The 8,906-nt window shown below is 38.0% G+C and overlaps 1 protein-coding gene across 1 annotated transcript in view; it reads right to left on the bottom strand.

The window, feature by feature from the left end:
• Nucleotides 1-1,589: 1,589 nt before the first annotated feature.
• LOC129514432 (neuropilin and tolloid-like protein 1) overlaps nucleotides 1,590-8,906 on the bottom strand; it is a 124,546-nt gene continuing 117,229 nt past the window's right edge. The window contains exon 11 of the mRNA XM_055332994.1: nucleotides 1,590-1,680. The gene's annotated coding sequence lies outside the window, so the exon portion shown is untranslated. The remainder of the gene's footprint in view (nucleotides 1,681-8,906) is intronic.

Genomic DNA, 8,906 nt, shown 5'->3' with positions numbered 1-8,906 from the left:
GCTTGTATAATGTCATAATCCTCTTGCCTATGGGTGTGCAATCCACTTGACATCAAAGCCAACACATGCCATTCCTGTTTCTTGTCCTCCTACTGGCACTACTCCACCAGTCAAAGCAGTTAGGGTAAATATTCACTGTATCATTTCCATAGGCTTATTTGCCCATGTTAATTCTCTGATGTCTTCTATCATACCCCCCACCCACCCCCACCCACAGTCAATTTGGTAGAATGAAGTGAATTTATTGCAATATACATAATTTTTAAAATTTCAAGTGTGTTCCACCCAGTGGCCAAGAATCACTGCACCTTTACTGGCAATGACACAACTTAGATTAGACCACAGGACAAATCTTCCACCTGTATCCATCAGGGTTCAGTCAGGAAAATAGAATTTCCATAGAAATGATAAGAATGAGGAATTTAGTGTGGGAGTTGGGGATCCCACCAATGTGAGAGATGACTAGTGAAAGCCTGGAAGAGCAGCCACTGCACCGCAGGAACTGGAGAGAAGCCAAAGCTCATGGGGATTGTTGGAGCCTCTACATCTGGTCACCATGATGGAGAACTGGGAGCTCACAGTTGTGGCTGAGAAACTGCTACATCTGCCCACTGCGGCCTCCTAAGAAGAATGACTTCCACTCCATCTTCCCCTCCAAATCCTTTATGAGTTCCTCTCATTGACAAACTCCATCTCAGAGCTAGAGAGGGAAGGGATACTTTTAAACCTAGTTTGCAATCCTAGTAGACAGTGTTGGTGGTGCTTCATTAACAACAGACAATTCAACATAATTCCTATAAAGAGAAACCAAATAAATAACTACTGATGCGGAGGAAAATAGTTTTCATAGAGATAAGGATGCATATATATTGGTTTTTTTGTTTTGTTTTGTTTTGCCTTTACCCTCCAAATGGTTTTAAATTCTTTCTTTGGCATTGGTCATTGAACATCACTAAGCATCAATCCTCTCAAAAGAAAAAACACAGGGCTAGTCATACTCCCCCCAAAAAATCTGGTTCCAAAGGTTGAATTTGGAAAGCGCATATCAAGCATTAGCCCATATCTGGGGCTCAGTATATGAAGTCAGTACTTTGGTAGCAAATGAGTGTGTCAGTAGGAAGCTTACATGAGAATCTGGGAGTCCCACCATTCATTGGCTGTTAACTGGATAAATTGGTTGACTTCTTTTAAGATTCAGTTTACTTACCTGTAAAATGAAGAATGTAATAATATCTTCCTTCAGAATGACAGTCAGGATACAATTAAACAAAACAATGTGTGTCCAAGAATCTTCTTTAGTTAACCTTATCTTACTCGTAGCAACTTGTCATGTTCATGATGAATGCTTATTCTAAGTCATGAGAAAGCTAAGTGTCTATTGTTGAAAACCAGACCCTCTTAACAGATGTGTGTGTTGCTTGCCTTTGCTGTGACTGAGCTCCAGCTTCTGGAGCAGGTATTCTAACCTGCCCAGCACCATCAGGTAAAGAGTGCTCCATGGAAAGCAATGGCATAGAGTCCGGTTCTAAATAGGGTTTTGTTGTGATTGCATTGCTGTTTTATAATAAGCACAATTTCCAAAATGTTTTCTTGGATAGTCCTTAGATATATCCTTTCAGAACTTGATAAGAAGATTGAGCTGTCTATTTACAAAGAATTGCACCAAAAGTGTAATGGTATCTGAAAAAAATACAAGCATATCAATTCCATTATACTCGGTAAACCTTGAGAATACAAATCTCTAATCTTTTCTTCCCAAGTCCACCAGGAATAGTTGAAAGATTCCCTTGATTAAAAAGTAAGAAAAACAGAAAAAAAATGAAATGGTATACTCCAAATAATCCACAGCTGTTTCAAGCCTTGCCATGCCTTGTATACCTTTTTTTTTAAAATCTTGCTTCTTATATATTTTTCTGCTCTTCACATTTATTTATGATCTATACTCCCTTCACAAACTCACCCAAATTTGAATCATAATTCTATACGGATAATTTCTCTAGTGTAAATCACTTTAATATACACTTCTCCACTTGTTCATATGGATTGTCTCAGAGTGATGGCATTAAATTTGCCCCATGATAATTTCTTTTATTATGGAAAAATTTTCATTCAATCAAAAAGTATTTATTGTGCATCTAGGATATTTCAGGAAGGTGTTATATTCTGGGGATACAAAAACGAAAAGGATTTTCCTTCCTCAACAAGCTAGTACACTAGTAGGAAAGAAAGATATCAAAATATACAACTTAGTTATTGTATAACAAAATTAATTTGGTAAACCCCTGCTTCCAGAGGACAGAGTTAGATCATACAGTATTTATCTTATCTCTACATCAAGCCATTGAATAATGAATGACATATGAAAAGAAAATTACTTTGAAGGCAATTCGACAAAGAGGTAATAAGTCCAGGAATTTTACAAGGTACAAATGAAGGATAGGATTTGTCAGTGATAAGCACTTGTGCGAGATTCGACTGGAGGAGATAAGAGGGAGGCCATTATTCTCCAAAGGCACTTGCAGCCAGATGCATGTTTGATACTCACATATGTGCAGGTGTGTTCTTCAGAACTACCCTCCCCACTTGCCTTCTGTAGCTTCACATAGTCTTGTGGCATTTTTCAGAGAATCTTAAGAATCGTAGAATCTTCCAGGCATCATCAGGCTAAGAGCTTTAATGTAGTTTCTCTGACCTTTACTCTTCAGGTTTCCCAAAGGTTATTTAAGCCCTTAATCCCTACATATGTTTTAATGCCTTGAATACATACAGTGGCTTTGGTTTTCTTGACTGCACTGACAGACATGCCACACTTGCTTCATCTCTCAGCTGCACCATTGCATTTCCTCTCCCCTTACTCCTTTCCAGACTATTTTCAACACAGCAGACAGAGCAGAGCTGGAAAAGCAGAGCCATGTTGTGCCAGTGCTCTGCCAAAGCCCTCCAGTGGCTTCCCATTTTAAAATAAATACAGAGCAAAATCCGTATTTTCCAGCATTACTTGATGACCTTTACCTGATCTTACTCCAAGGCCACTCCCCTTCATCGCTTCCTGCAATCTCTCTCCTGCTCTGTCCCCACTCATGTCTTCTCAACCACACCCAGCACACTCCTGCCAGAAAACTCTTCCCTCAGATATTGACAAGTCTCACTACTTTACTTACTCCATTAAGATTGTGGTCAGACATCACATTCTCAGAGACGCTGCCCAGGTCTTTTCCACACGAAATGCCAATTCGGTATCTCAACACTCTTGTTCCCTAACAGCCTTATTAATTTCATTTTTGTCAAGGCACATTCACAACATGCCATATCATTTTTATTGTTTTCACATTTCTTTGTTCTTTATTTTATGTTTCCTTCACCTAGATTATGTGTCACAAAAGGAGTATTTTTGTCCGTTTTGTGACTAAAACAGCTCTGTGCACCTAGTATGGATTCAATAAATATTTATTGAACAAGCTGTTGTTGCTTGTGATGTGTTTATTGAATAAGTTAACAGTGCTCATGATAACCACTTACACAAGCCAAAGGAGCATACAGCTTTGGCACTGAAATTCTTGGAATTCTCAAAGAATTTAACTGTAGGAAACTCCTTGAGGAAGCAAAAAAGTCAGATTTCAAATCAGACTTACAAGAATCACATATTTCATACAGAATCAAAATTCACCAATAATTCAAAGAATTCAGGTAATTATGAGCTAAATGGAATGCATATGGAAACATGGCTGTACAAACCAAACTCACTAGGCCCTTGACAGCATAGCATGGTAGGTGAACCCCAACACACTTTACATACAGGGACTCTCTAAGTGGTGTCTGCAGAGCATCACTTACACAAAGATACTTTAGTTATGAAACATTGTCATTTATTACTGATAGAGTCACATGCTGACTCTTGACAGTTTTTGGCAGATCTTGAACCATACATTAATCCATAAATTCTAAATGCATGTACCGTAAGCAACCAAAGGAGACCATGCCAAAATCATTTCATAGATAAAGATTCTCCATTATTTTTCTCCTGGATCCCTATGGGAATGCCTAAAGCATGCCTTCAAGGAGAAAGGACTATATTATTTATAACGCCTGAGCCTTGTCTTTCCTGTCTCTGTACTTGCGAGGTTAGGAAGAGTGGATTTAAAACATTGACTAAGGGCAGCCCCAGTGGCACAGCGGTTTAGTGCCGCCTGCAGCCCGGGGTGTGATCCTGGAGACCCGGGATCGAATCTCATATCAGGCTCCCTGCATGGAGCCTGCTTCTCCCTCTGTTTGTGTCTCTGCCTCTCCCTCTCTTTGAATAAATAAATAAATAAATTTTAAAAAATAATAAAATAAAACAGTGACTAATTCATTAAAATTAATAGATGGGAAATCAATGAGAAACAATTTGATTCATGGTTAAGACTATAGATTCCGTGGGCACCTGGGTGGCTCAGTCGGTTAAGCATCCACCTTCAGCTCAGGTCATGATCCCAGGGTCCTGGGATCAAGTCTCACGTCAGTCTCCCTACTCAGCAGGGGGTCTGCTTTACCCTCTGGCTCTGCTCCCTGTCCCCTGCTTGTATTTTTTTTTCTCTCAAATAAATAGAATCTTAAAAAAAAAAAGACTATAGATTCTATATCCAGACTTCCAAAGTTTAAATCCCGACCTTATGATGTATTAGTTACAGAATCTTAGGAATGATATTTAACTTCTTTGGACCTTATTTTTCTCATCTGTAAAACAAAGCTAATAATAACAATCTTATAAGGCTGTTGTGAGGATTACCTGTGTAAATACCTGTAAAATACTTAGAACAGTGTCTCATACAAACTGAACACTCAGCAGTGATTACTTATGCAGAGCTCCTGTTTTGCTGGTTCTCATTCCATTGAGATAAACCTGTTCTTTCTGTGACTTCAGAAACGGCTGCATTTGCTAGATTTATGAGGGAAAACATGTGAGTGTTCTGGGCAAAGTCTGGATTGAAGTAGTGTCAAGAATACTTTTTGTATTAAATGAGTTTATCATAACTAGCTATGGTTTCATCTGATTAAGCCAGAAAAATGGATCTTTTCCCCCTGTATAATCACAAACTGCAGAAAATCACAATTTAAATAGACCACAGACTGAGTCAAAATTAGTTCACCTATGAGCCACATTTCGTTGTCTCCTTGTTCCCTTGACATAAAAGTTTGATGGTGGTTGACTTAGATGAAAATTCTTACCACCAGGTGATTAGATTTGAAGACTTTCCTTGTGAAAAATCGAATTTATAACACTTAACTTTTAAAGCTCTGTGGCTGATTAGTTAGAATTTAAGTTATTAGCCCCTACAAAATGTTCTGAAATTTCTCACAGACCAGAGCAGGACCTCTAGGCTCTCCTGAAGGCATCTATAGGCCAAAACTGCCCAACCATTTTGACAAAAACTTTATTCCTGAAGAATAAAGTAAAATTTAAAGATCCACAAAAATCGATTATGGTGCACATAAATGAATTAAGAATTTGCTTGGAGCTGGCTAGGTCAGAAATATGAATTAGAAAGAGGATCCATGATGATTTTCATTTCAATGTCATGTCACTACAAATGATAAACCTCTTCCCCCTTATAAGTCCCAACAAGATTTGAGAAATGCCCAACCCATGAAAGGGAACACTTGTTCATTATAAATATATGCATTATAGTCACGTAAATTTTAACAGTTCATTCTCTAGAACTAATATTTCAGAAATAATTTTGTCAGTGTATGAAATTTAACTAGGCAAAGTGTCACAAGGTAAGCAAAAGAATCTCAGGTAAGAATTTTAAAACGCTCTTAGCAAGGACAAGAATGTCAGTTAAAATCCATCATAATCCTCCAGCCAGAAAAACAGAAAACATATCAGATACATTGAGAGGGACTGTGATACAGGGAATCTATTGTGTAGGGTTGAAAAGCCATGAAAACAAAGAAGGAATAAGGAGGTAACACAGGAATCCTAAGTGATGTGAAGGCTGACCAGGCCTCAGACTCAAAAACCAATAGGAGACTGAGGTTTTCAGAATCTAGAATCTAGAAGGTATCCTGAGGAGGCAGGGCTCAGCAGTGCGGTCTGAAGAGGGCATGCTTTTGCTGGTGCAGATACCTCTGAGGGATGCTAGGGGGCGTGGTCTCCAAGTGCCTCAAGGAGATGGAGGCTGCTGTTGAATCCAAGCAATGATGCTTGGATGACACTGATGGAAACAGGAAGCAAAAAGCAAGTAAGTCCCTGAGGTCTTCAGCCGACTCCATCCTTCTCTACTGCTCTCTTAGGAGATCTGGCGGGGACCCTCTGGCAAAAGAAAGGACCAAAGTGCAAAGTCCCAGGCCTGGTGATTCAGAGCCATCAATTGGAGGGTGAGATAGTTTATCTCAGCCACAGGCCCAGTCCTGAAATAAATAGTACTTATTTACAAGAGACTAAAGGATAAGCATCTGGTCAGAAAAGACTTACATACTTTATAAAAATGATAGATAAGTGTTGGCTATAGAAAGGGAGTAGAGAGCATTTTCTCCCAACTGCATTAACAGTTTATAAAATACTTTATTAGCAATTAATGACTTAATCATTTTTAACATATAAAGACTGTCCTTTCAGAAAGTTGGACAAGTTTATTGTAAGAAAACGTGTTCATGGATTACATCTTAACAATGCTGAACTACTTGGAAAAGTTGCGTTTTAAAGAGTGATATTTTTTAAAAGACACTTCCATTCACAGAGTTGGCATATATGAGAAATTAAAAATCATGAATGGCCCATGGTTCCCAAGTATACTGAATTGATATGTACTTCAAGCAATCCTATTTAAATGTTATTCTAAGTTTTTGTACCTTAAGACTTACCTTTTTTGTTGTTGTTGTTGTTTGTATTTTGTCTCTGCTTGTTTGGAAAACACAATCTGCTAATTAATAATTTTTTAAAAAGCTAGCATGCCAGCAATACCAGTTATAAAATAGCATTTCTTCAGGCATACTTGAGAATATGACTTAGTTCTATAACTTCTAGAAGGAAGGGCTACATAAATAGAGGCCAGGGTGGCAAGTTGGGACAGTGCTTCTATGACAAAGAAATTTAATTATTTCTCAAATCAAATTGTTCTACTCATTTGCTCATTTGACCGACCCACACTGACTGTGCACTTAACAATTATTTTTGAAAGATACCCAGATTGGTCTTATATTTTCTTATATTCTCTGGTCTTATATTCTAAAAATCAGAAATTTTCAATTTCATATTGTTAATACTAGATCTGTATTGGCTTTTCTTCCAGCATCCTCCTCACTGAGGTCGGTTGGTAATAGGCAGTGTCTGACTCTTGTTGCCACCTAACTAATCACTCCATTCCTGCCATTTGGTCCCATCCTTCATAATCCCTCACTCACTGATATCAGTTGATTAGCACCTCTGAAAGGTGAGATCTTTTCCTGAGTTTTCTAAACCTTTGCGAATCACAAATATGGAGCACTCCTGTTTAGTTAGCAGTGCCTGATTCACAGATTTATGAAAGTGCTTTAGACTAGAGACATTTTTCCAATTTAGAGTACAAATTACAGTAAAGCACAGTGTAAAATCTTCAGCCCCCAGGTTGGTTATCACTGATTTCGTGTCATTGTTGGATACCATTATCTCCAAATCTCTCAGCAACTTTTTCATTAGTGATAGGCTCTCCCTTTCACAGATAAAGCCTTCAAAGCTCAGAGGGTTCAAACAGCTTTTTTTTTAAGAGCACTTAAGTAGTATGAAGTGAACCTGAAGTTTGAATTTGAATTCTTCCTGTTGAGCGCACCTGGGTGGTGCCAGGTGCAGATGTTTAAGCATCTGCCTTCGGCTCAGGTCATGACCCCAGGGTCCTGTGATTGAGTGCCGCATTGGACTCCCTGCAGAGCCTGCTTCTCCCTCTCCCTCTGCAGCAACCCCTGCTTGTGCTCTCTCTGTCAGATAGATAAATAAAATCTTTCAAAAATAAAAAATGAATTTTTCCTGTCGAAAATGGATGCACTATTTTTAGTACATTATACCACATTTTATAAGTGTGGCTCAGAAACTGTAATTGTCTATGTAACTGTCTATATGCTTGCTTATCCACTATTTATATCATGCAAATTTATATTGAACAATTGTCTAGGATTGAAAACAGGATTTTCTTTCAAGCGTTGGTATTTCTGTGTATATTGATGACTAGGGCTTTTGGAGTCACCTAGGGCCTCTAGAGTTCAGTAAAATAATGCACTAAAATAAGCATCAGAGAAAACGTCATTTTAGTGAATAACAATCAGTGAGTTCTGAAAGTGAGTCATTTCACTGTGAATACAAGAAGACTGGAAATCATTCTTCATTACTGCTCCTTTATAGAAGATGTGCTTGTTTCATGCCGATTATAAATGAAGTTTACACATGACTTAAGAAACACTACGTATTCATAAGGATATAAAAATATCTTCCAATACACTCATTTTATCCTTAAATGATACAGGGTGAAGAGAAGTTGCTATAATATATATTTTTACAGATGAGGAAACACACAACTATGGAGTTACTATGAATACAAACTGACTTCTTTCAGCAAAACATGCTGTGTTGACTACCAGAGAGCCATATGCACATAGGTAAGTGAGGATCGCTGGCTGATTTGGGCATTAATCAGACTAGGTTTGGTGCCAGATTTATCACTCCCTATTGTGCAGTCTTAGAAAAGTTAATAGAAAACTCTCTTTAATATCTTTGTAAATAAATGGAATAACAACCACAACTGTAACAATGAGTATTGTTATTACTAGTGTTAGAACTTGGTAAGATGATCAGTGGAATACTTGACTGTAAAACACACCAAATGGTGTGCAGCACATAGGGCTCAATGGGTTGGTTAGTCAATCATAATCTTAAGAGTTAAAAAAAAATACAG

Source organism: Nyctereutes procyonoides, unplaced genomic scaffold (assembly GCF_905146905.1).
Source record: "Nyctereutes procyonoides isolate TBG_1078 unplaced genomic scaffold, NYPRO_anot_genome, whole genome shotgun sequence".
Taxonomy (NCBI): domain Eukaryota; kingdom Metazoa; phylum Chordata; class Mammalia; order Carnivora; family Canidae; genus Nyctereutes; species Nyctereutes procyonoides.
Note: the sequence above shows the minus strand (reverse complement) of the source record. Positions and strands in the feature narration are given on the sequence as shown.